The sequence below is a fragment of the Corvus hawaiiensis genome, chromosome 13 (genome assembly GCF_020740725.1).
Source record: "Corvus hawaiiensis isolate bCorHaw1 chromosome 13, bCorHaw1.pri.cur, whole genome shotgun sequence".
NCBI classification, from domain to species: Eukaryota; Metazoa; Chordata; class Aves; order Passeriformes; family Corvidae; genus Corvus; species Corvus hawaiiensis.
The window spans coordinates 6,572,576-6,600,400 of NC_063225.1; the positions used below are offsets into that span (position 1 = coordinate 6,572,576).

The 27,825-nt window shown below is 43.2% G+C and overlaps 1 protein-coding gene across 8 annotated transcripts in view; it reads right to left on the reverse strand.

Moving 5' to 3' along the window:
- The window catches only part of AKAP13 (A-kinase anchoring protein 13), a 206,158-nt gene extending 178,934 nt beyond the window's left edge, over positions 1 to 27,224 (reverse strand). For 6 of the 8 annotated variants that reach the window (XM_048317388.1, XM_048317383.1, XM_048317386.1 and 3 more), the window contains exons 1-2: positions 27,135 to 27,224; positions 6,651 to 6,705 (exon numbers count right to left, since the gene is read on the reverse strand). The gene's annotated coding sequence lies outside the window, so the exon portion shown is untranslated. Of the gene's footprint in view, positions 1 to 6,650; positions 6,706 to 8,637; positions 8,703 to 27,134 lie in introns of all 8 variants that reach the window. The other 2 variants (XM_048317382.1, XM_048317387.1) reach the window with 2 other exon arrangements.
- Between the last annotated feature and the right edge of the window lie 601 nt (positions 27,225 to 27,825).

The following is a 27,825-nucleotide window of genomic DNA, read 5'->3' on the forward strand; positions in this document are numbered from 1 at the left end:
TGAATCCAGACTCCTGTTTCAGAGCGTGCCCCGATGCCTCGCACACCGCCAGCGATCCGATCCCACTCCAGCCGGCTCCCTAAGCCATTCCTTGATCGCCAGCCAAGCCCCACGCAGAGGTAATCTTACCAAAGTAACACCGGTATGTGCCTGTAAATTGTGATTTTGTGCTTGACTTGTGTTATCTGCCTCCTCTTGTACTTTGGCTGCACAAATTATCTTCAGCAATTTCAACTTAAAGCTCATGTTTTACAGTGCTGATTTCCCTTAAAAGTATATTTTTTTTAAATTTGCTTTTATTAGTTCAACCACATCTGCCAAGTTTTAACAGACAACTTCTTTCTCAGCTGCCTAATTTCAAATTCACCTTTACATACAGCTTAAAAGGGGGCAAAAAGTCATCGCAAGTAAGTGGGATGTGATGCTTAACATCAAGGTTTATGCAAATACACTTTACGGTATCAGTTGGGGGTCAAGAATCATGAATTTACTCTGCAACACAGGAGAATTAAGAAAGAAAAAGGATGAAACCTAGCCAAAACTTAGAAATATGTATAGTCCTGATTAATACAAGGCTACTAGGAAAAAGCAGATGTGAAATCACACCTTGTTTTATTCAAGGAAAAAGCCAAAGTGTACAAGAGCCAAAAAGAACTTATTCTAGGCAGTGGCGGACTCAAATACAGCAATATTACTCCTTCAACATTAATAAAACATGTTGTATACAGAGCTTTTTCTTTTCAGTCCTTGAAACTCTGCCAAGTCATAAGCTTTTTATGGGAACATTGAAATGAATGTTGATCAGACCCATACCCATAAGAGTTTTAAATTTTACCACCACTTAGAGGCAAGGGCTTCCCCCCAGTCCCTCACATATCTGAAATCTGTACATTTTTGAAAAGCCTGACGAACTAAAAAAACGCATACACCCTCCGTCTATGAAGATACTGAATTCCCTCTTGAATTACCAGCTGAACTCAGGCCTTGGAAGGACTATGAACTCCTCCACGCTCTAAAATGAAGTTCCTCAAAGGCAAAATTTTACATTTTGTATACAAAAAATAATAGCTACTTGGTAAGTGAAATTAGAGCACCAGAGGTCAGCTCATTACCAAGAACACTATATTCTTTTCCCCATCTCTTCCCATATTCATCAGCATCTGCTTTTTCCAAGGCCTAAGCTTTATTTTTCAAAAAGTTACCACTGGCTCATAAAAATACAATTAATTTGGAAGTACAAGGCTCCTGGCATCCAGACAAGCAGTTGATCATTTAGTTGTCGCATCTAATGTGATAGAGCTTCAACTGAGTTGGAAAACTTCATAAAATAAGGGGCTTCTTCCTTTCTAATTAACACAGCAATGAAACTTAACAGCCTGGCATGGAAATTTCTTTCCAGCATTATGTTTTTGAAACAACTCATCTACTCCCACAGTCTACGAGACCTTTTGACAACACGCTACCCAGTAATTTACCCTTTCCAGCTTAAATGCTTCAATTTGGAGTACTCTCTATCAAACCAACCAGGGGGGCAAAAATGCTGCCCCAGAAGACCAGAAAAATATCTGCCATCCTTAACAGCTACTCACCCTGCATGCTTTTACGTCTATTCTGTAATTGTAGCACTAAATCTGTGTCCATTGCAACAGTTATCCATTTTATCACTGACAAATTTAAAAAGGCATTAATTAGGTGCACAATGCTTAAATTTAACAGGGAAATGGACAAAAAGTACACAGCCTATGTACAAATAGGTCTTTCAGGTCCCTGGGCTGGGAACTTGTGTTGTTTGTATACTATCTTGATTTATGTTTATTTAAATAATGCCAAATATTAGTTTTAAATTTACAGTGATTGCTTTATAAGATGTCTCCAATCCTATCAGGATAAAGAGCTTATACTAAACAAAACAGTTTGTTTATACTGGGAGTACATCTCATAGGAAATACTTAGAATCCCACATGTTCAAAGCAGGACAAAATTACAGCCTATCTTTCCTCAGAGGGTTGTCATCTCCTGCTACCAGGAGGCCAGAAGGACCACATGCAGATCACAAGCCCTGAAAGTTCCAATCAAGAGAGGATGGTCTGCAGAACCCCAGTAAAGCTGGAAGTGAGTTGTAATGCTCCCCTAAAATAACCATTCACACATGCAAACCAATTCCTGGTGCAGGTACTTAACAGTGAAAGCAAAGGCAGAGCAACACCTTGTCCTTCTCTCAAGTACACCAAAAATTTACATGTTCCTATAAGGATGCCTCTGCATATCCAAGCCCTGCATTTTGTACTCTGGAACTGTGCTTGTACAAAGACTGGCAGAGCAAAGCCCTCCTCTACAGCTGATGCTCTTTTGTGCTGGGATCACAAATTGGAAGTGGACAAGATAAATACTTAAAATCACAGATCCCTAGTGAAATCTCCTCAGCACACTTTACAACCTCTCGTGCCCAGTGACTGCACAAATTCTCCCCTCTATCTATAGACTGAAAAAATATTCCCCCAGTTTGTACACAAATGACAGCAATTCAGTTTTGAAGGGGAAAGAAGGAAAAAGGCAAGCACTCAAACTCTAAGGATTATTTACGAACAAGCTGAAGCCCTATAAACTTGGCTGTTGAAGAAAGACAATCCTCTCTAGCTTATGCCAAGTGGGTCAGACAGAGGAAGAACCTCAGCAGTCTTCAAAGTCGAAGCAGATGGGGAAGTGAATAAGTGCCCATGTGAGCAAAGAGGAAACAAGATTCTATTCATTTTAGCTTGTTTTACAGCTTCAGTTTTCTAGACACCATTGACTGACATAAGCAGAGGAGCTCGCTTCTCTAACAAGTATTAGAAATGCAGAGTAATTACTTAAGACTGCTACTGATGCAAAAAAATAAAGTCCCAGTGTGTGCAAATTGAGGATGTTGCTTAGCTCAGCAGGAGGGAAGCAGGTGAAGTGGAAGAAAGGTGCTAAGAGGCAGAGAACGAGAGAAATGTTCTTTGCTTTGTAGCTATGAAAAAACCACTTGGGATTCTTTATCATTAGTGTTTCAGTACCAGAGATATAAATATTTACGTAGCTGTAAAGTAGGTTCTACTTTAGAGCTAATTGTAGCTCTAATTAGAGCATTAAAAAAACCACATACACTTGCAAGTAAATTTTTTACCCTTTTTGAAATAAAAAAGCAGCAGTCCACACATGCCACAGAATGACCATACATCACATTCCTTAAAAAGCTGAAGCTGACCTCTAGGTCCTTTCTCAGGCTTTACATCGCCAGACAAGATCCGGGCCAAGACCATTTCCATACACAGGGATGCATCTCTGTCTCAGGCTAACCTCATCATCCAAGTGATGAAACCTAAAACCAGCTAATCTCCCCCAGGGTCATGCTTGTGGAGCTGGGAATCCCTCCATCTGCCCCAGCAATAATAAAAACATCACTGGCTGCAAAATAAACAGCACATGAACCACAGAACAATTGCCCCTCCAGTCAACACTGCTCATGCCACCCACCAAGGCCTAATAATTTTCTAACAGATCCCTCCCCCTAAAAACTTTTCATACTTTGAAGAAAGACCTTGTGCAAGTTGGCAACACACAACTTCTTTTGGATCCATACAAAAGAAGGACTCCCTTCCTCTCCAAATTCCTAGGAGTTTTGCAAGCTATCTGCAATCAGACAAAGCAGACCCTGAAGGAGCACACAAATACTTTGAATCAAGAACTTTTAAACTGAGCTGGCAACAGTGGAAGGGGGAGTATTCAGTGTTATAGCTTGCTAGGGAGACACCAAGAGCCAAGGACATGCTGAGGAGATGCTCATCTTCCAAAGAAAATACTGCTGAGAGAAACAGGCATCCTTCCACCATTTATTTTAGGAGATGGCTGCTGAGCTGTATCAGCTATTCCACTGGTGTCTCCATGAGTGTTTTCTGCCCAAGACTTCTGCTGGAAGAGTCAGAGCTGCAAAACTTGTAAGAAAACTCGACAGGAAGAGGCACTGAGGGGTTGAACAACACCAACCCACTTTGGATACACACTCCATCTTCGCTTATGCAAACTCAAGTGACCTGATATCCAGGGTGGGTTGTGTGGAGACCAGTCAAGATAGAAATAGGTGTATGAAGTCTTTGCTTGTTTTTCTGTGTAACTGTACATCAAGAAATTTGCTAAAATGAGAAGTATGAAGGAGAGGAGAGAGGCTATGTTATGAGTAACAGCAAGTGGGGGGAACTTCAAACTACAATCACTTTAGCTTTTTTCCCTATTGTTAGTTATCATACAAGCTGAAAAGTGAACCACCTTGCTTTAGGTAACTTTTTACCATGACAACTATTCCTTTTAGCAAATATATCATCATTCTCACAGCATCTTTAGATGCTTTAAGATGCAACGTGAGGACTCCTCCAAATCTCTCTCCGCACTAAAAAAGCTCCAAACACATTAACCTTGAAGGACCTGCACTCTGGTGTAGTTGGAGGGGGAAAGAAAAGATATACAAGGTAAACTCATGCTGGCTCTTTAAGAGCATCTCCACAAAAAGGACTTTTTTTTTTTTATGTGATATGCACAGTTGACCTGGGTTAACACTGTGGTGTGGGGAGTTGAAAAGGGATCACCTGATGAAACAGAAATACCTCCCTCCAAACTATATTGCAGGAATTCCAGCCAAGCACCCCAACCGCAGCAAACAGTAAGAGCCTTCTGGAACAGCACACGTTCTGTGTCAGCAAAGCAGCATTAATACAAAACTCAATTCAAATAAAGGAGCACTGACCCTTCGGAAAGGGTAGAGCTTCATCAGGCTTCTACCACACCAAACAAAGACCACTGAAGATACTCAAACTGCTCCAAAAAAATTATTATATCAAAAGGAGGAAAACAATGTCAGCCTTGTGCATGTTTTGTTGCTGAATAATGACAGTGTTTACCTTCCCAGCCTAACACATTACTGCTCCGGACCCAACTTTAAAACAGAGTACATGACAGAATTAATTATGTCCTTTCCTCTTAACTACCATTCCTTGGTTATTTATTAGCTCGCTCTGCATATATTCATAGATGTGTCTAATATACAAAGTTAAAAGAACTTAAAACTGATGCCTAAATACTTCCCTCATTTGCAGAGTCCTCTCCATCCTCTGGACAGACAGTGGCATCAATAAATACAGCCTCAGGCTGCAAAATAATCACTGCTCAGGAAGTTGAGGGAGACAAGGAGGAACCTCAAGCCTGCTGCTAGGGCAAGCATGTTTCAGGAGCAATGCAGTGCTGATCCCAAGCAACAATCTATCTCGGGCATGTTCTCAGAGGGTTCTGCTAAGGACTTTTCCAACTTTGTTGGAGGCCACCAGCCAGTTCCTGTGTGTTTCTGGAAAAGACAAAAGCTACACCACACAAAATACCCTGAGTTCAACACCCTGGCAAAGGAATGGCAAATAGATAAACTCAGATGAGCTACCTAAAAGGAAAACTAAAGGGAACTCAAAAGCCTCTCCACAGTTGTCTGTCTTCACTCTCCTGAAGTCCTCCCTGAAGAGGGACAAATATCAGGGAAAAGCAGATTGGAGAAGACTTCTGGTTTAAGACAATCATTTTTATTTCACCAAGGTCCCTCATCTCAAGGAGAAAAGCTGCCCTGATGACCATTCACTGGAAGGAGATCAAAAGGAAAAGAGGGTGGGTACTGCAGACAGCAGAGACAGGAGAAAAAAGAAAACCCTTTCAGGGACACAAAGAGTAGCAGCACTTTTGTCAGGGTAGATGTTAGGACACTGTATTCCCATGTGAACACTGCAGTTGCTTTTGGCCTCATCCAGGATCAACAAGCAACTCCAACTAACACACCGAATTAGCTGTGTACCTAAGGATTAACTTCTTGCCTTGCATCAGAGGTCAGTCGAGTCTTCTCTCCATCACAAAGGAAAGCATAGTACCTGTTGGTACAGCAGCACACTTAGTTCTTCCACCCATCATCCACGGCACCGGATTTGTGCCCAGAATGCCCCAACGATATTCAGAAACAGACAAGACCAGGTGCTTGCAATCAACACAGAAATCCTGCCAATCACCAATTATGCAGAATCTGGCATTTTAGAGGTGTAGATGGGGCTCAGAAGATCAAAGGGGGTTGTTAAATTTGTTCATGTTCCCCCATCTTTTGGGCTAAAATAAATATAAAACTCTCAAGCTTTTTATGATTTCTCTCTATCAGAAGCTCCTGCCTGAGGGAAAGAGGGAAGAGACAGGGATGGAGGAAGAGCAACTCTATCTACAAACCTGGAAGCATGAAGCTTTCATTTCATGACAAAATGATATTAAATGATAGCAACAAGTTTACTTTCTAGTGGGGAAAAAAATGCAGAGCATCTCTTGAAAACAAAATTTATAAACTGATGAGATTATGCAGTAATATGCAGATATAACCTGTATTTCATTATTCTGCACCACGTCCACTTCATCTGATTAAATAAATAAATGAGGTCCTTATGTCATACTAGAGGCATTACCCCTACTTTTGTTTACAACCTCTTTCTAGCCTTTAACCACAGCACACGCAGCACAGCTGGCTGGCAGCTCAACGTTACAACCCAACATGCAAAAGAAGTTAAGATAGGGGAAGCGATGCTAAAAAAAACCACAGGAAAAAATCTTGCTTCACTTACCTAAGCAAAGTTGTCATTAGAGAATTTTCCAGTAATAAAATCCAAGAAAAAAAGCCTGAAAAAAAACATAGAACAAGGCAAAGTTTTAGTACATAGGCTATTACTCTCACTCATGTTTTTTTCTTGGGAATGGGAAAAGTCAGTGATTTAAGAAAAAGTAAATTCACTCCATTAGTTGCCTTTCTGATAGTTATTTGTAACAAAAAAGTCTTCCTCAGACAGCGAACATATCAGAAACAATAGGGCAGATTTTTCACTGCTGCTGCCAGCATTATACTAGTGCAATTCCCCAAATGTCAATCACGTTGGGCTGCATTAAAACTAGTGTTATCCAGCAGACGAGTCAGGCCTAGGGCAATTAGCTAAGCTGCCCCATTTAGATTTTCAGTCATCTCTCCCTCCCACTGAGCTGGATTACCAGAAAGTTTGGACCAAATTGTGGGGTGGGAATCAAGGAGTCACACATGTTCATACACAGAGAGTAGGGCTGAAGGTGGCCAGAAACAAAACTGCTGCTTATAAAAAAAATACCCAAACCACCCCAGGGCTAATTGCAAAAGACTGAGGCAGCACAACACATATCAATATTAAGAAAGCTGGGAAATACAAGACTTCATTACAGGCATGAAAATCCAAAGCAAAGTATAAGTTACTGGCAAAACTGGCATGTGGCCATGACAGGTTTTACCAAAATCACTGCTACCAAAAAACTCCTGGAAGCCTGTTGAGACCCATGAATGCAGACTGAAAAAAAAAAAAAAGAGAAACCACACACCCAAACTAACTGAATATGGATGACTGCAAGCCTCCAAATCAAAGAGGGAGTTGACCACTGTTTAGGAGGAAGAAATCATTGCTTGTTCCAAGATTAAAAACTTATAATTCTGGCCCCGGCTGAAGCACTATCATTCACTAATCTGCTGCAATTTAGTCGGGCTGATCCCCTGCTCAGACAGACGGGGCATTATCAAAAGTTCCTCCATTCATTTCGCTTCCTGTTAGCCAGTGAAAGCCCCTTTTATACCCTCCTCCAGAGGCTGCTAAAGCCAGGGAAGACTTTCCGATGGAGAAGATAAGGTAGTTGGATTTATTCATGAGAGGAGGAAGGGAAGTTGTACAGCCTGATTACAGCTGCTCCAAAGCTGAAAACTAGAGGTTTGGAGGAGGGAGGTGGAAGATGATGGATTTGTTATTAAATAAGCATTATACCACCACCATTATTGTTAGAAGTAGCATTAACTCTCATGATACTCAACTACAGAGTTGAAAATTTTACTCTGAACTTGGCATCATCAAATATGCACATGTGGTTAAATAATTCAAAAATACATGGACAAGGCAGAATATGGTATTTTTTAGGAGACTAAGAAAATAATTTTTAAAAAAATATTATACCTAAGACCAAAGGACAAACTAGCCAAAAGAGTCAGAGGGAAGACACTAGAAATGGTCTCCAGATTGAGACTGTTCACGTATCATTTTTGGGGTCAGATGTTGTTCTTATTGTCAACATGAGCACTCTCAGACTTCAATGGCTTAGGATAGTGATTTCCACATTACTTAACATGTGTCAGCAATTTTGAACAGTTGCTTTGCAGAGTCTTAGACCAAGCAAAACCTCACCAGTGAGAGCCCAGTACAGTACTTGGCGGATGAAAAGCTGCCTGGAAACTCTATCAAGTCTCTGAAAAACATTCCCCCAATAATGTTCAGACAATCTGGTATAGTTAGAGTAGTTTTTAAATGCAACAAGATGGAAACGCAAACGAAAACACATTTCTCAAGTTTAAAAAGGTCGAGCCAAAGCAGTGAAGCTCCACCAGAAGTTAGGGCTAACAATGATGGTTACAGGGGTAAACCCTGCCTCTTCCTTCCCCTCTCCCAGACTATTCTTCTCCAAACGAAGGAGCAAAATAAACAAGAATCAAAATACCCACAGCCGAAAATCACAAGCAGCTTTAAAAGAAAGAAAATAACTCTGCTATACCTCATCTTTACTCCATCCAGTCCACGTACACATCAAGGCTTTAACTGTTTTCCCCTCTGACAAGGCTAAATGACATAAATACAAGCAAAAATAATATTTTTTTAACACACTATTATATGAAAAGGAAAACTTAAAGCTACCAGGTTAAATTAGACAAGGATGGAGTGTAAATCTCTGTTGGGCAGAAAGAGGGCATAACCAAATCTAGAACGGCATGAAGACCCAACAGAGATGGTTCACAGGTCACCATAGGGAGGGTGAAGTATCAATGGTACTTGTGCAAATAGGGACAAGGCTGACAAATTAACTCTTGCTTTGCAGAACACCCATATGCAACCAAAAAGCAACAAGCTACAACAGAATCCAGAGCTTATTTTGATCCATTTCCTCGTTTAGGTTATTTTATATACACTATACAAAACTTGAGCACAAACTGTACAGATCAGTTCGCTCCGTGGTCACATAATTTCTTCTCAGTGATCAAAGAATCAGGGAATGAGGAGACAACAGCTTCTTTTATTCTCACCCCAGCCTTCATCTCTTCAGACTCATCACTTCAGGCAAAGCTCAGCTGGCAGCTGCTCTCCTCACTTTGTGCTGCAGTGGGATCTTGCCTGTTGAAACCACCAACTTTAATCATAAACTACAGCAAACTCTGCAAACGCTCAGATTTAATGGGTACCTCAGAAAAAGCTGCCAAGTCTCAGATTCCACCCGTAATAAACAAGGTAATATTGCTCCCCTATCTTCACAGGGACTTTACAACACAAATCTGAAGGGACAACAAACTGTTATAAATCTCCAATGCACAAAAGCAATTTTACATGCTAATTTGCAGCTTCACACTATGAATAAGGACAAATTTATCAAAGCACAAAGGGTGTTTCCTATAGTGGAAATGTCGTAATGGGATGACAAGACATAGCCTGCTTGTTCTGCATGTTTGGTAAGATTGTTGGGTCTTTCTTGTCACAAAACAACTCTTGTTACACCAATATTTAATTAAAAACAAGCAAAAATCCACTCAAAATTTCCCATTTGTTTTCAGGTCTAAGGAACCCACAGTGACAAGTTAGAACTGATACTGCATAACAAGGAAATGAAGAGCCATGAATGAGATTTTCCTTGGTGTTTTCAGCTTGATAAACACCCAGCTGCAGCAATGCTACAGCTGATTCAAGGGAGTCGGACCAAGCCTGAACACTCTTCCCACTCAAGCTGACAGACTACAAGAACATCACAACCAGAGGCCCACGCCCACTGGTACAGAGCTGGATTCAACTCATTTTTGTTCTGTGAAAATATGACTTTACACATATGACAATTTCAGGAAAGCCAAAAAAAACCAGGTTCACTTGGCTCTTACGTTTCACTGCCTGCCTTCTGCAAATTCAAGGTTGGTTGTTGTGATGATGCCAGGGTTTGGAGGTCAGTTTGGTTTTTTTTTAATAACCCCAAAACCTAAAAATTCCTACTTCTAAAGACCACCTTATGTTTCCCATAGGCCTGGGCATAGATACACAGATGCCCAGTTTCTAGCATCTGTAGTGTCAGTAGTTACACTTGGAATAGCTGTGACTGAAGGCAATGGAAGATTTCAAGTAGTAGTTTCTTGGCCACACAAGCCTGCAATTCCAGATTTCTGCACACATTGCGAGGGGCATGTGGCATTACCAGTGGCTGGCGTTCAGCACGTTCCTGGGCAAGGCGGCTGCAGCGGAATTCAGAGAGAAAAACAGCAAAGAAATCCAAAATTCAGAGAGCAAACCCTGTACATGCAAATCAGGCTTTGCAAACCCATGTTGCACTGAAAGAGTAAGGATTTTCCATCTCATCTCCAAGCACATACTCAGCAGTGCCAAGAAGGTTAGAGGACTGCCAGAGCATGCACAGGAGAAGGTTTGTCTGCAAACAGCCTTGACTAAATTCTTGTAGCCAATTAAGCAACAATTCTCCACTGAGAAAACAGCATCTCCCAGTTCCCTGCCTAATCCTCAACTCCTGCTTCTTGAGCCGGCTTTCAATTTTTAAGTCTTACGTTTTTCTTCAGAAGCAGAAGACAAATGGATGCCAATTCTGCAGACATCCTGGTTGCAAGGCTTTCATTTGCCTTTTAAAGACCATCAGTACTCAGAAGTGACTTAACACTAATGAGCTTTCACCAGCAAGTCTGCACATTAATACATGTGAGTAGGCACGCTAAATCCACTCAAATTACCTATCTGCAAGGCTCTCCTCCAGCCTGGACTGGACTTCAAGCCAAGGGATGATGAAACCTGGAAGGTAACTATGGATTGTCTCTCGTCTGCATCCTTTTGTTAAGCTGCTCAGTGATGCTAAGCAGACGCATTTTGAACGTGCTGCTTCATCTCATGTAAGGGGGAGAAAAGGAAAGAGTCAGAAATAGTACTTATCTGAAAAAAAGCAAATATTTTAAACTAAGTACTGCTACTGTTTGTAGAATGGCCTGTAAGAGAGATATAGCTGAAATTCCTTTAAATACATGTATTCAGTTTTGAAAGTGCAAACAAGTCAATCTGACAACCCAACTCGGTTAGGATTGCTACAACAAAGCCAAGGGTCCCATCCCCCCACCCTTTTCCTAAGTAAGCCAGCACAAGTTTCTGGCATAGGCACTGGTGTGTGAGATTTTAACATTCCCCTTTCCATAAACAGTCATACATCAAGCTCTAAAAATTTGCTTCACAGAAACATTTGCACTAGTAAAACTCAATTATTCTAATATTTGTATGACACACGCAGGAGGGGTACATAAAAAGGTTATGGTGAGCTCATTTAAGAATTTAAACAAGTACTTGATAAAAAGGTTTTGAATTATTCACTCAGCTCCACTATTAAATCAGGCTTCCAAAGGAGTCTTTAAACAATACAGCCCAGAGACGCTGTATTTATAACAAAAAGGCAGCGCTGAAGCCATCACACTGTCTCACAGCACAAACCATTCATAATTACAGTGTAAATGAACACAGCCACGGTATCGTGCCTCGGTCACAATCCTGCCAGATTAACTGGACACTTTAAACATTTATACAAATATTCCTTTCTGGAGAGGCAGCACCACTTCTGTCTAAATATCTTAAGTGCTGCTTTTTAAGCTAAGAAAGAGCAATTTCTTCAAGAACATCCAAAGTTGAGAGAAACACTCAGGAACAGTACCAAGCAAGATAAAGACAATCTTTTACAAGTATTTATTTACTTTTATACCAGCCCATTTGGGCTCACAACAAGTACTTTGGTATGCCCACCAAAGCTTCACAGCCAAACTTGAGTGAAGACATCACCGTGCATCTCAGTTATAAACTTCCATGCTAAATTTACACACAGCACAACAATTTTCTCAATACTTGCTGCTCACACACATACCAAACCTCTTTTTCCAAACCTCAGGGCTCACTTGAAATAATGGCCATCTCTAGAGGGAGGAAAAATAGAGGGTTTGGAAGAGATAACATGAGTGGTGCTTCACTCCTCTGGTACGCACATCCTCTCACCACCTGCTTCCTTTCTCCCCATCCCTTTTTCTTCCACCTCGCAGGCTGCTCTTGGTAGTTCAGCTCAATGAACATGAGCCAAGATTTCCTCTCAAAATAACTACTCCCAGACAATTTCAGCTATGAGAATCACCCACAGAAACCTTCCCATTTGCATATCATCTTCTCTCCTTCATCAGTCTGTTCCCAAGTAAACTCACGGGCTGGTGATTCGAGGTCATGAAGTTATGGAAAAAAAAGCAGGATACCATCCCAACACATCCAGCCATGTTCCCAGAGCAAGGGCAGGATGAGTCAGTCTCCCAGTATAGTCAATTTCAGGCGTTTCTGGCAGCATTATTTTAATGACAGCATTTCATTTCCTTCAGCCATCTCATTGAGACAGCTCAAGTTAAGTATTAATGAAGTGCTTGAATACTCTCACTGTCTGGAGGAGACATGGAGTGTCACCTAACCAGCTGCTCAAGATTCACACTTAGCTGCTCTGGTCACCAACACAACCAAGAAAAGGATTTTTGCATCACATGAGTTAAGGAAAGATTTGGATGTAAGAAGCATGAGCCGACACTACCACAGTAACAAATACCACTGAGCCCTGAGCAGAACCAGCAGCACATCAACCAAAGACAACCATAATCCCTTAAAAACAAATAAAAATCTAAGGGTATCTTGACATTTCTGAAGAAATGGGGGTCTGGATGGTTTTGTTTTGCTGTTGCAAAGCCAAGCCATTGTAGCAGTGCCATCAGCAACACCTCCTGAAACTTCTTAAAAAATTTTTAAACCTTTAAATTCAAATTTGCTGATGTACTTTCCTTCAAACCTACATCCCATCTCCTCACTCACATGTTCTTACAAATCCATCTATTTGAAGCAGTGGTTTTCCTGGTTATGGGTAAGGCTCAACACCTGCACCACTGCACATGTAATTATGGCAAACTACCATGGCTATTTGTAGACTTCCTGTTCATCAAATAATATTAGTGTACCTTTGCCTTGAGCAATTATTTACAGAGCTGAAAATCCTGGAGTGACACTGGAGATGTCAGAAGCATTCTGCTGTCCACCCCTCCATTATGCAATGATGCTTTGTATTAGCTTTTGGAACTACTTAAAAGGGAAAATAAAATCATCAGAGTAATTCTTTATAAATCTGTCCAATGTAAAGGAGGGGAAAAAAATGTAATTCCATTAAAACTCTGCATTAGCTTACTCCAGTTGAGACTGGGAGGCATTTTACACTTCAGCTGAATTGGCAGCTCAAATTCAACTTCAGGCTCCAACGCAAGCTGTAAGTCAAACTCCTCAGCAGAGTAAAACCCATATTAGCCTGCCTTCACTGTAATTTTAATCTTACTTAATTCTGAGTATGTAATTTATGTTAAGAATAAGCCACTTTTTTCAGAACGGGATATACAGCATGCAGAATTAGTCCCTGGCTAGCACAGTTAAGGCTTCCCTTAAAGAAGTATTTCTTTACATATTGACAGCAAAGGAAAAAAAACACTGAAAGCTTAAAAAAAAAAAAAAAAAGAGTTTTCATAAATGCATCTCAGATGGCTGTATTAATTCACCTAATATATATCCCTAACCCATCAAAACCCAGCCATGCAGCCTCACTTCAAACCAACGTTATGTGCTAGAAAGAGGTTTGATCTGTTTAAAAACTGACACTTCTTTTTCACTACACACACAAGGGGTGAGAGAGGAGAGAAAAATAGTTGGTATTCCTACCTTTAAAAAGGAACAAGATCATCCCATTCCTTCTCCCATCCATTTTCCCAATTTATGATTAAAAAATAAAAAAAATAAAAATAAAACAATTAAAACCACCATGAAAACACCTTGTAAGGACAACATCTCAATTTCAAGTTCCACCAACAGGACAAAATTCATAACAATTTCTCTAGCTGAAATGAAAACAACTTCAAAGCACTGTCTGAAGATCACAAAGTCAGTTTTACAGCCCAAACTGTCAATGAAGCTGGTACACAACACCCACCCGCACCAACACAAGCAGTATTTTTACATCCTGTAGCCAACCTAAAGCTCTGAAGCCCCAGTTACTATCTCTCCCAATCATGAAACATTCACTATGTATTTCCTGCATTATTTGCATGGTTACTTAGGTTTCGGGGTTTTGTTTGGTTTTGGTTTTGTTTGGGTTTTTTTTATGCCCAGTAAGTAAAAAGCTACTAAGATCTTCCACCCAAGCTCAGAGGAAACTCCAAGTGCATTACCAAGGTGGTTTCCCACCCTCCTTCTGCACTTGCTGCTGCAGTTCTGTGTTGTCCCCTTGGCTCCCACTCCTTTCTAACAGGTAACAAAATAGCTCAACCCCTATCACCCATCCCCAGGCCTGCAAACCAACACATCCTTTTCAGTGAAGCTTACACCCTGCCACAGCCTATTTGTATAATCTGAATGGGAGAGACAGGGAATAGTTAAGCATTTGGCAAGTGAGTGATTTGAGAGTGAAATGCAAGAGATGCACACACCAGAACAGCTGGACTGTGCCAAGAGCACGAGCTCAGGTCTGTTCCATTCGCAGGCTGGCATCACAACATCAGGAATCTGAATGACTTGCACTAAAATATCTAAGGGAAAAAAATTCATCACTCCCTTTACCCTCTAGATTTTCCTCCATTTTGTGTGGTGCAGACATGGAAAAGTTAAGCAGAGGGCTTGCAGGACTTTGCAGCACGTTCAGCCCCGCACTGTGCTCGAAGCAGGAGCTGTGTGAGGAAAGGGAACTGGAGAGGCCCTGGACAGATGTTTCCATTCACCAGCGCTGCCAAGGAGCCGGGAATGCCGAGTTCACTACCTTGGTGTTATTTACATTTCACAACATCCAGCAATAACCATGCCACAAGCAGTTTAGGAAAGGAAAATACCACGCAGCAAGGGAGCGTTTTACCATCGCCTTCGTTAAAGGGGAGAAAATTAAATTGGTTTTTTTTCTCCCAGTTCTGAAACTTTGCCTGGTTTCATTTTGCCCACTGCCATCCAAACAGGACACAAGCATGCCAAGCCCCATCCACTTTGAGATAATTACCAGCCATTGCCCTTTTGCACACACAATTGCTTCTGGGGTAGAGATGGTTAACTGTGCCACCCCTGAACCACCTGGACATTTTCTTTCCATTTTCCAGAATAAACTGACTTTTGATCTAGCACAGAGGACAGCTTCTCCTTCAGCAACTGTGCCACAAACCAAATGCTCCGAAGACCAAACCTGAAAATACCCTTGGTGGAAGGGTGCATTTCAGAGGCATTCATCCAAACCGCAGTCCTGAGACCCAACAGGTTTGATAATGAGCTGCCAGATCCAGTCTGGCAACTGGAACAGCTACTCCAAGTGCTGCCCCATCCACCCGAACACACTAAAGCGTTAGACACAGACCACATGCAACAGTGTACTCTGCATGTCCCAAGGTGCTCCCTGCAGCCAGAGATAGGAAGGATGATGAGGGAAACATTTTTTCACACCATATTATGATCCTCCAAGTCCTCTCTGAGCCCACAGCAGAGGGATAAAGAAAATAAAAAGACCAGTACTACCCATTTCTATGTCAGTACTTTCTTGAGCTTTCAAAGGGGTTCTGTATCTCAGCAGAGACACTGTATCATGTTTCTCAAAGCTTCGTGCTGGTGAACACTGCCCAGACAGGACAACTTTACTGGGAATGAGTGCAAGGCTCCTCTCCTGCCACTGCCACAACGGGACACCTTCCTTCCCAAAGTAAACCAGACACTAATGCTATTTATGGGTCCTGTTGCAGAACCAGACAGGCTTCCCAGCCACTATTCATCAACGTGCAAATAGGTTTTATTCCATGGCAGGCAGAAGAGATTTGGAAGAAAAAGTCCTGAAGTTCTGTCTTATTTTTTGAAAGAAATCAATGGTTGAAGATTAGCTGGAAAGTCAACACAGAACAGTAATACCTGCAAATAAAGGCTGATCACAATTCTACGGAAAACACTTTGTTTTTTAAAAATTGACAATTTCAAATTAGTTCCTAAAGAATTACTAAAGGAAAGCAAACATCCATGGAAAAGGCAGCCAGCTGATGTACCAAGGGACAGACCTCCTGAAGAACATCAGCTCTATCAGTCCTCCATATCCAGAAGAAAGGGTATCTGTGAAATTTTCCTTACTTTGCAGAAAAAAAAAAAAAAAAAAGGACTACATCGGTTTCCAGAGATGCACAGATGAACAAAACTCACCAGCACTACTTTCAAACATTAATGCAGCAGACTCCACCGACTTGTCTTCCTATGTCTTTGGGGTTTCAGTGGGAACTACAGCTTTGTTCTTACAAGCATTTTTCATGGAAGCACCTTTGCATTTAAAATGCCAACTGTAAACGCATCTGCTATGCAGATAAAGCACCCACAAGCACTTAATTTCATATGCAAGAAGTTTTACAAAGCTCTCAAAAGAGCCCAAGGACATTTGGAAGGATATATGCAAGTTTAGAATGAGTCTTAGCATATGATCAACCAAAAAAAAAAAAAAAAAAATCTATTCTTAGATATCTCCCTTTGGTGATTCCTATAATCTTCCTTTTTTTTTCCTCCTACTCCTTTGAGAAAGTAAGTTGTTTGGTTATTCAAAAAAAAAAAAAAAAATGGAAGAACCTGTTTTGCAAGGCCTACAAACAAAGAAGTATCTTCCAAAAAAAGAAAAGCTCATTCAAAAGTATGTAAATATTAGGGCTGGTAACACAAACAATAAAACCACAGGAAACACAAGAAATTAAGAATAGATCAGGACTCATTCAATTTCCTGGCTGCTGGATATATAAGCACTTTTCTGGGTTGGATGTACAAGACAAAATTTATTTTCTGAATAAGAGACATCAGGGAGTTAACACAGATAATTTGAAGAGGCAGAGATCAGTGTCTGTTCTGATCCTGCTTCTGCTCCTTGGCTGGACAAGGACATTGATCAAGGCAGCTACACCCAGGACCTGGCACATCAAGCACCAGGGGTTCAGCATCCTGCACTGAGCAGTGAATTCAAGTTTGGTAAAGTCACAGAGAAGGCCAAAAACAGGATTACTCCTATCTCATCACAGGACGCTGCTGAGTGCCCAGTGCACACCCCAAAGGCTGCTCTTCAACAAGGGACAGCTCGAAGCTGAGCATGAAGCAGAGGTGACAACTAGTTCCCAACGTGCAGGGTGGTCCCTGCCACTGCCACCCTGCAACTCTCCCTGGCTGGAAGGCACACTCCCAGAGCTGGACACCGCCTCGGGCATACTCCCAAATTCCCCACTGACGCTAGGCTTTCATCTAGCAGCATCCCAACAGTTCTTTCTCTCCTCTCCATCGTGGGCATTTTTTTTTCCACCCAGCCAGAAGCAACAAGGTCTCAAGCAGATGGAGTTGAACATCTCTTGTGTGGGAATTTAAAATGCTGCTCTGCCGAGCATCACAGCCATGTTAACTCAATCACACTGCTCCTGCTCCTCAGTCCAACTTCCATCAAATGCTAAACCAAGTCTCCTTCTTTCCCAAGGTATCCAGTGGCTCACACTCAGACTTATCTAATAATCCAAAAAAAAAAAAAAACCTGCAAAGAAAACAATGTATTTCCTTCACTGCAAACACCAAATTATGTACTTACCCAAAGAAAAAATTTAACAAGACTTAGAGCATGTTTCCTCCAAAATGGCCTAAGTTTGTCTTGGCACTGAAATATTACAAGCCCAAGGCATAAATACACACAGGTATTTATGCAAATGGTAGTATTATTTCTTAATCAATATCAGTAGCATTGATCGGACTAGATTTTTATTAAAAATTGGCAAAGATTTTTTACAATTCATTCGGGGGGGGGGGGGGGCGGGGGGGAATTAAGACCCCCTCTAAGCAGAGTGTTAAAAAACTTGATAAATTTATACTCACTTGATACATTTTATCATAATGTTTGATCTTTTTATATAATGCAATTGTACAGTAACTGTTTGACTGCCATTTATCTGCCATATCATAGTATTAACTGACATCACAGAGGGGATGGGTCCTGCAAATAATCCAGCAAAGAAAGGGTAAAAAGCACACTCATGTTTTGTAGCTTCAGGAAGATGTATACATTTTCAAGCACTTTCTTTGCCACAGGTCCTCCATCTTCCTCAAGTAGTTCTGAATTTTCATTTCAAAACTTGCTCTCCGCATATTCAAGTGTCTTCCTTTTCTCCACCCTCCGTAAGTTGTTGCTGGGATAGGATCTCTTATTAGTCTCAAAGAACCCGATGACTTCTGAACTTTGAGATTATAAAGCAAGAAAGTTACTGAACACTCACATGCAAGTTGATTGGCTAAGAAAAAGTAGCACAAAGTCCTGCCAAAATCCTAGCTAATCTCATAAAGGAAAAACCAGGGAGGTCTAAGCACTAAACCCCACGGTTTAAGTAGAGCCAATACCAGCTGCAGAAGGAAACACATCACATGCAGCAGAGCACTCCTCCTTCAGAAATGCCATCTGAAAAGACAACATTTTACCACCTTACTGCCCATAGGTAAATTGCAAAATTCCCAGAACACAGGAAAACGTGTGGGACTGACAGGTAAATTTCACACCGATCAAGAAACACAACTTGAAACTGACTGGAAGGAGGGAGAAACAAATTTATGAGACCTACGTGACACGAAGCCAGTTACCACTTAAGTACTTCTTTAATTCTCCCGCTTTCAATGCACTTCACAAACAATTAATCCTCTTAACATCCATGCAAACATATTTATTATCCACAGTTTGAACGTGTAAGCTCTTAACGCAATGGTCTAGGTCTTTTCCTGGCTTAATACACTGCTCATGAAAACAGGGACCAAAGCTCTCTTTTAACTGTGGAACAGCTCCCAAGAAATCTGCTCCCATCACCCCACTCCCATCAGCATCTTAAAGAGAGACAAGAAAGGCACCCACTCAAGAAAATACTTTTATAAGCTAGTTAAAAGTATTTTATGCTAGTTAAGTGCTCAAATCTCAGCCTCCATGCTACACACACCCCTCTTCAGGGTACATAACCAAAATACTCTTCCAAAATTAATTAGTAGCTCTGGCCGGGGTGGAAAAGCAGCTCCAAATTTTGGAGACTCCCTAACTCCCACTGCACAAACTTTGCTCAACTCTGCAGGAGCCACCAGCACACAAACGCAGCCACACAGTGGGTACCAACATAACCCCCAGCATCGTCCCACAATGGGTCTGAGGTCAAATGTGTATGTATTTTCCTGCTGGCATCTGCACTACAATAGAGAAAAACCTGCAGCAACATTTCGCCTTGAATCACACAAAAGTGTAAAGAGACACCTGGACCTTGTGAAATGAATGTTTATTACACAAGGCCTTCTTTTATGACAGTACATATAAAAGGGGTTTAGTCTTTATTTCTCTACCCAGCTGAGACAACCTACTTTTTCTGCAGCTGCTAGGAGAAGAGAAACTATAAACATTTACATTTAATGCAACAAAAGGTTTGCTCACCACCTCTTGTGCTCCACTGTGCTCTTAGACGATGATCACTCATCATAAAAATGGGTGGAGTGGCTGCAAAACACTCAGTGATGGAAAAACTGACTCCCATGTTCGAGAGAGGTTCCTGCACAGGCTGAAAACCCCACTGAAATGGAGTGTTGTCATTACTCCCAGGATGGGAACTCTTTGGGCTACGGATGCAAACACATCTGCTACACAGCACGTGAAGCAGCCCTGTTGTACTTCATCTCAGAATCACCCTCTGCACCAACTCAAAGCCCTTCAGATCAGACTACAGAAACTGTTCTAATCTAGGCCACGTGTAAACTCAATTATCTCCAGTTTGGTTTTAAACAATTAAAAACCAGCACTCCCAAGTACAAAGTGCAGACTCAAAGATGTCCAGTGCCGTCAGCACCACAGCCTTGCTGCTGCAGTGAAAGATTTATGGTAACAGGGAACAAAACAACAGAACTCATCACGTAACACCAGAGGTACATCACGTAAGCCTCACTCCTTGGCTGACTCACTAAGTGGTATTAACTAAAAAAAAGCAAGTCCCAGTTTTGCTGCCATCTTACTTGTGGGCTCAGCAATTAGGAAGCATGCCGTGCACAAGCTCATGAGCCAAAAGAAATTACTCTGTATAAGGGTCAAATATGGTCATCCTGTCCTCCCCTTCCCCCCAAAATAAATCACTTCCCCCCTTCCTTTAACACCTGCTTCCTCCATCCAAGCATTCATTGTCCCACCGCTATTATGGGACCAAAAGCTTCAGCATCCCAGAGGAAACTCAGGATGGAAAACAGTGAGTGCAAAGCAACCAAGACACATTCCCTTCAGCAATCTCACCCCTCACCAGCCCTTATTTTCCCTCTTCCTATTGATAGTAAAATATAGGATTTGGCCGGGTGTTGATAGCCACACATCCTGGTATTGAATCCCACTGTGCCCACCAGTGTGGACTTTTCTTGCTCTCACACCTCCCCAAGAACCCACAACCAACACCACAGGGCAGGAAACTAAGCCAGACAACCCACGGCCCGACACAGCACAGCTTTCTGTATTGTTGCCCTGAAGGGAGAGACTTCGCACAAGCAACCACTCTGTGCATCCCTAAAAAGTAGCAGGAGCACGGTGACATCAAGAAAATGGCAAAAGAAGCCTTTGGACAAACCCATCCTCAGCATCAACTTCCAGCAGGAGGTTTTTAACTGCAGGAGGTCGCTGTGCACCTTCACACTCCCACTTTGGTCTTCCCTACGCTGAAAACAGGGATACCTGCAAGAACACGACGAGTCGGCCAGCATCCATGCGTGACACATGCCAGGTGTGTTAATCCATGGGAAAAGAATGGGTGAGTCACTAGTTTGAGTCTGAAGACGGTCCAGTTTATGCTCCATGCCAAAACCTTTGTTTGTAATGGTTTTACTAAGTGCAGCATTCAGACTTACAGAACAGTTACACCACTGAGGGCAGAGGCACACTGGGAAAAAGATTTACTTTCCCAAGTAACTTTGCCAGAAACCTCAGATACGGTTTAGATGAAGATACAAATATGTCAGAGACTTTAACATAACTTGCTGCTCCAGTTTGCATTAGTCATGGGTGATAAAAAGCACAGAGGACTCAAACATGACACATCAGGCACTTTCTCTCCAGACAAAGTTTTGATCATCAGCATCAAATGACCTTTAAGACCACTTTAAATCATGCTCATAGTGAAAAAGTCTCATCAAAATTCAGCCCTGTATTTAAGTAATTCATTGGGGTTTTTTTTTCCCCCTTGCACTCAGAAATAAAGCCTGAAGTAGCTGCTACAGAAGAAAATCCTTAAATCCTTCCTTTTACACTGGATCAGGCTAATCTCACCAGTGCTGTCACACTGTAAATAACATCTCACATTAAAAAACAATTTGGGGAGATCTCTCACCGTGTACTTTGCAAATGTAACATTAAGGTAAAAACGGTTCAGTAACAAGACTAAAGGGAAAGTTAGATCAGCCACCTGAAAGTAGTCAAAAGAATACAAAAAGAGACTAGGAGCAGTCAGAAAATGCTGTGGAAAATTTTGCAGAGTCTACTAGAAAATTTCACAAGTGCTTGAAACAAAGATGCAATGGATCACTTGCAACTACCTGAGCTCATACATTTTGAATAGTATCTAAGAATAGCAACTCCACAGGAGCCAATGAGTAATCAGCCTCCACCCCATGATTTTCAAGGAAATCAAAAGGTGTCCTCCTGAAAGGATCAAACCTACAAGAAAACTATGACAGTTCAGTTGTCATATTGACTGAACAAAAAACTACAACCAGTTTTGGAAAGACAAGAGTAGCCAAATGGGAAAATTATTTATTATGAACAGCTTATGGAATCACAGAAATTAAAAAAACCCAAAAATTTCACTGAAGAGACTGGATCATCTTAAAGAAATATAAAAGTGAATTGGGATGGGGAAAGAGACTCAAGAAAAATACAAGTGGTCCAGGAGAATCATCTTTGTCAAGACAACCTGTGGTACAGAATTACAAGTTCACTGGTGAAGAAGCACCATTCTGGATGCTGCAGCCAAGGCCACAGTCAAGGTCCTCCACCACCACAGAGGTCCCTAAGGCCCACACCACCAGAAGACCACACCCAGAGGCACCAAACCCAACCTCATACCCAAAACATGATTGGAATATACTGTATTTCAAGCCCTCAACACAAGTGCCATAGAAGGTGCTGATAGCAGTTTGAGGGGTCATTTTGCCTTATGTTTTCTCCAACCCTAGATTAAATATCTGAGCATTTGGACTGTAAGAACTACACTGCTATGCCAACAAAGAATTAACTTTTTTTTCACCCATATTACAAATCGTCCAATAAACTCTTCAGCATCAGATTTTTAGGTTTCTTTTCAATATATGTAAAATAGTCTTGTTAGACTGCCTGACCATGTCACAACATGTGATCCATTACAGCTACAAGAGAACTAAAGCTTACTTTTTCCAAGGTATCACACTGCATACTTTTTAAGAACTGTTGACTACTTAATATTTGTGATTGCACTTTCTTCCCCTGTTCCTCAACAACCGAGCAGCCTACCTAAAATGGTTATAAAGAAAACTTTAAAAAATAGTATTAAAATGGCAGAACTTATTTTGCAGAAAAGATTTATCTTCACTCTTGACAGAAATAACTGCTGTCTTACAGAAATTAAAAATTAAACACTTTGACTTTTAACTTACTGGCTTATCTCACAAACATCTATCTCCCATGTCATCTTCACATGCCATAAAACAGGGATAGGCACCACAGTCAAATGCCCTCTTTGTAATTGGAAAAGAACTTCCAAGAGTTTAGGTTTCTCCTGGTGGAAACATCCGACCCTCTGCCACAGCAGCTGCTTGTGATAACACAAAGGAACATGAGTCAGGTAACTGATGCAGGTAAAGAATGAACTTTTTCTTAATTGATACAAGTTATGAATTGTATAGACTAAAAAACAATAATGCATTCTTAACTGGGATCCATTTCCCAATCTGGTTTGCTGAACAGACCCAAAACCCCCGGTATGGCCCAGCTGGGGAACTGGAAGAAGCTGCTTACGCCTATACCAACACACAAAAGACATGAGACGACAAAATTGCAGTTCAAGTTTAGGATGACACTGAAACTTTGACCTACTGCATGTCTCCAGCAGCCACCTCGAGAAGGACAATAAAGTCTTTACAGGATTTGTGGCGTCGCAGCTTATTTGTCATGCAGGCATTACGAGAGGAGTCACCCTGTTTCCCTGACCAAGCACCATAAATATATAGAGGTATATAGTTCTGAAAATGATCGGTATAGCTTCACTGCAGCAACAAGTTCCCAGCATAGCTGCTTTTCCTGGAGCACTGCCATCATATTTTCTTATCACTAACCGAAGTAACTAACCAGCTAACTCCCGGTGATGGGCTTTGCCTTCTAGATTTGCATAAAGGTCATTCGCAAAGGGAAAAAGGCAGGCTTGATAAATAAATAAATAAATAAAAAGAAGCCATTGTGCCACATCCACAGCTTTGCTTCCAAAAGTCACAAAGAAGTGCAATGCCAGGCTGAAGTGTCTGACTATTCAGTAAGTACAAGGAGTGGCCGATTCCCTCCTCACAGTGAGATTGTTGACAGCTGTTTTAGAAGAGAAAAAAAAGGGAAGCATGACTAAGCTATTCATAAAAATTGCATTATATCCAACATCCTAAAAACAAGTTTTGATTTAGAGAAGGTGCAAGACTTCCTGGACGTGACTGACCAGGTGGTACATGCCAGCCCTAAACCAGGCTCCCAACTGGATTATATCCCCTGTGACAAAGCCCAGGGCAGCAAAGAAGGACTCTATTTACACCAGAGCTATCAGCTGCTTCAGAACGTCAGTCATTACCTTTATCTGTCCTACAGGTGATCAATGCAAGCAAGCACATGAACACTTGGCACTGAGCAGCACCCAGTAATCACAAGGTGCAGGCTGCAAGGTGTTTTCCTCCCCAGCTTTCCACATCCAGCCTCTCATGTGCCAGCAAATAGGAGTTATCCTCCAGCTGGAAACCATGCCAACAGCCAACTCCCTTTCCAGGAGACTGGTAAAACACGGGGCCACAATCACACAGGGAGGGCGTATCATGCCTTTATGGCCTCCCAGACTATCTAGCCGTTTGCTCAAGTTTTTAACTTCTTAGCAGTGCCTTCCACCAGCAGAGCAAAGCCAAAACCAAATAGTTCCTCCATACTAATCAGCTGTGTGGTTTAGCTGACTTCAGGCTATTTATTGCCTGTGTGGGGAACCCCTATAGAAATAGCATTTAATAGCACTCAAGTAGATTGCAGAGATAACCAACAATAGTAATAAGCAGAAAAGCTTCCAAGCTGCTTCAAGGTCAGTTTTATTGGTGAGTGGATCACCACCAAATACCAGGCAGAGAAAACTGATACACTGGTGTCCTGGAAACAGTGGAGAAGAAGTAGATACAGCAGACACAGCAGCTTCTACTAATGATTTTTTTGTTAAGTAGTAATTTATTAGAACTTATTATTCCAGCAGAAAATTATATGAAAGAACCCCACTGCTTTTGTAACACAGGAGCATGTGAACACCACCAGTAAACCTACCAATGTTTTTTTCCTCCAGTATAATTTATTGACTGCTGTTCTTAATTCATGCTTTGGATAGAATAACCAGATTCCTTTAACAGTACTTAATCCTCCTCTTAGCACAGGAGCGTACCCTAGACCAGAACACGGCTTACTCACAAGTATATCCTGCTGAGAGATTAGTGAGTTCTGCATATGCCCAAGTCTCAAAGCTGCGCTACGCAGACTGTGTTTAAAAACATCCATCATCGGATAGTACCTGGCAGAGCCCTGTTCCTATGAGCAGCTTTGAGTTCTTAACTGCATTTCCCTCCTTTGATGCAGCGAAGCTGTAAATCAGGAACATCGAGCTCCTGCCTTTCTCTCTGGCTGCAGTCCCTGGCTGGACTCTGTTACTTCGAACACGTCGTGTCCTCACCTCTCGGGCTATGCTGGCCATCTGTGGCCGCCGGAGCTGGGCAGGAGAGCCAGGCTGGAACACCGTCACGCAGCACAGCTCACCCACACTACCTGCGGGGGACTCGTCATTCAGACTACCTACAAAACCTGTCTGCTTGGCAGAACTCAACACCCGTGCCCTTCCAGCAACAGCCCCAGGCTAGCCCGTCTGCCCAGCACTGGGCAGCACTGCAAGGACAGACGGGCGACAGAGAGGCTCAACCCATGAACACGGGCGACAGGGACATGCTTGAACCCGTGACAAGGGAAAACACGTGCCCAGATGATCCTCACCTTGCCTAATGAACTCTCACCCTGGTATCAGGCTTGTAAAAAAAAACCAAAACAAAAAATAAACCCAGTCTGAAGTGTGCAAACAAAACACTGTCACCATGTCCGAAAGCACAGCAAATGTCCCTCTAGTACAGACAGCAGCTTCTATCCACAGACAGGGATGTTATGAGGTTAACATCAATCTACTCCCACTACTAAGGTATCTATGTATAAAAGTACACCTCCTCTAACACCGCAATAAATGAATCATTAGTATCTTTCCTTCAAGGACCCATGTGGAACTTGGTTCACCCTTACAATTCCACAATAGCTCAGCAAAGGTGAGCAAAACACGAGAAACAGACCAGACAAGGGACTCAAGAGAGTCACCACAAACAGAATTAATGTAGCTGGGCCCTTTAAAAGCGATTAGATTACATTAGCCAAAACTCCCAGCATACAAGACATCCATGGATCTCAGACCAACTGTCTAAACTCAGCTCTGAAGCTACATGCTTTACATATTTCTACTGCATTGCATATCTCCATGAGTACCTAAAGTTTTACGGCTGACAGAGATTACAGAGAGCCACAGTGACCAACTGTCCTACAGCAGTACAGGATTTCTAATCCCTTTATCAAATCCCTATCTGGTCATCCACAGCAGAATAGCTACAACACACTCTTAAAAAAACCCCAACTTTTTATAAATCGTTTTTTTCCCACCTCCAATCTCCAGCTAACACGAAGCCCTGTAAAGGACACTGGAGCAGAACCAATTCCAGAGGTCAGCAAAATCAGACTCTGCAAATCCCAACTCCTGTATACGACTTGCGGGGACAACACAGTCACAGAAGGCGGATTAATAAACCCCAACAGCTTACAGGTTAAGAAAAACTACCATTTCCCAATCCTCATACAGAAACTCCTGCATTAGCTTCAGAAGAAGCGTCTGCACTCGAGAAGGAACAAAAAGTAATTATCTTTTCAAGCAACAGAGTGAACGCATGAAACAGGCCCCACGGCAATGACCCTCTGAGTGACACCAAATGCCACTGAGACCCATAGATGACACACACCAACACCAGCGTGTTGCGGGGGACTCTTGATACGAATCCTCGGTGACTTTCTGTGCAATAAACCGAGATACAAAGTTGTGTCTGCAAGCCTGTAGAGGGGTTCCGACCGGTATATTAGTAATCCCAGTGGGGAGGGAGGCTGGGGGCCAGGCGGATGCGTGTCCCCGGCACATCCCCGGGCACACCGGGGCTCGTCCCCGCGCGTCGCCCCGGCAGCGGGGCCGCCACCCCCGCCCGGCTGCGGGGGGACCGCGCCCGGCCCCGGCCCGCAGACAATAGCGGCGGGGAGCAGCCGCGCGAGTCAACACTCCAAATAAATGAAAAACTACCGAGAGCCGTAAAATGAAAACGAATAAAGCCACGCGGAGGACAGGGGCCGCCCGGAACGGCTCCACGCGAAGTTGCCCGGAGAAAAACCCCCCGAGGACGAGGAGGAGGAGGAGGAAGGGTGGGGGAAGCGTGCGAGGGCGCGGGAAGGGGAGGGGGGCTCCCGCACACCCCCGTCCCCGGGGAGCGCCCACCCCTCCGCCCCCGCCGCCGGCCTCCCCAAACTTTCCCCCACCCCTTCGCCCAACTCCGGCGGGGCAGACTCACCGCGGGGCCCGGCGTGCGGCTTCGCCCCTGGCAGCGGGGCCGGGAGGGAAGGGAGAGGGACGGGGACGGGGAGGGGGCGGAGGAGGCGGCCGGGCCGGTGCTCTCCGCCCGGGGAGGCGGGCAGGAAGGAGGGGAGGAGGGCCGGGGGCTGCCGCCTCGCAACCTGAGCCGCCGCCGCGCCCGCCCCGCGCCCGCTCGGCTGGCCCGGCCACTCCGCATGCGCCGCCGCAGCGGGGCCGCCCCGGGCCGGGCAGTGCGGGGCTGATCGGGGCTGCCGCGGGCCGGGCAGTGCGGGGCTGCTGGGGGCTGATCGGGGCCGCCCCGGGCCGGGCAGTGCGGGGCTGCCGGGGGCTGCTCGGGGCTGCCGGGGGCTGCTCGGGGCTGCCCCGGGCCGGGCAGTGCGGGGCCGAGCGGCAACGACAGCTCTGGCTGCGGCTGAGGTCCGGCCGGCCTGCCGTACGCCGTGAGCAGCGCTGGAGAAAGCCCCGCTCCCCGCCCTGGGGGCTTCGCCCTCGCCTGTGCCCCTTCCCGGCTGCTCGACTGCTGGGGGAGAGGCGGCTGCGTGTGTGTAACATGGTGGTGCGGCAGACAGCTCCGTAGGCTGTGGGTTTGTTTTTATCGGAAGGGGATCTGGGGGTTGCTTCATGCCTGGAAGAGTTCAAGGCCAGGCTGGATGGAGGTTTGAACAGCC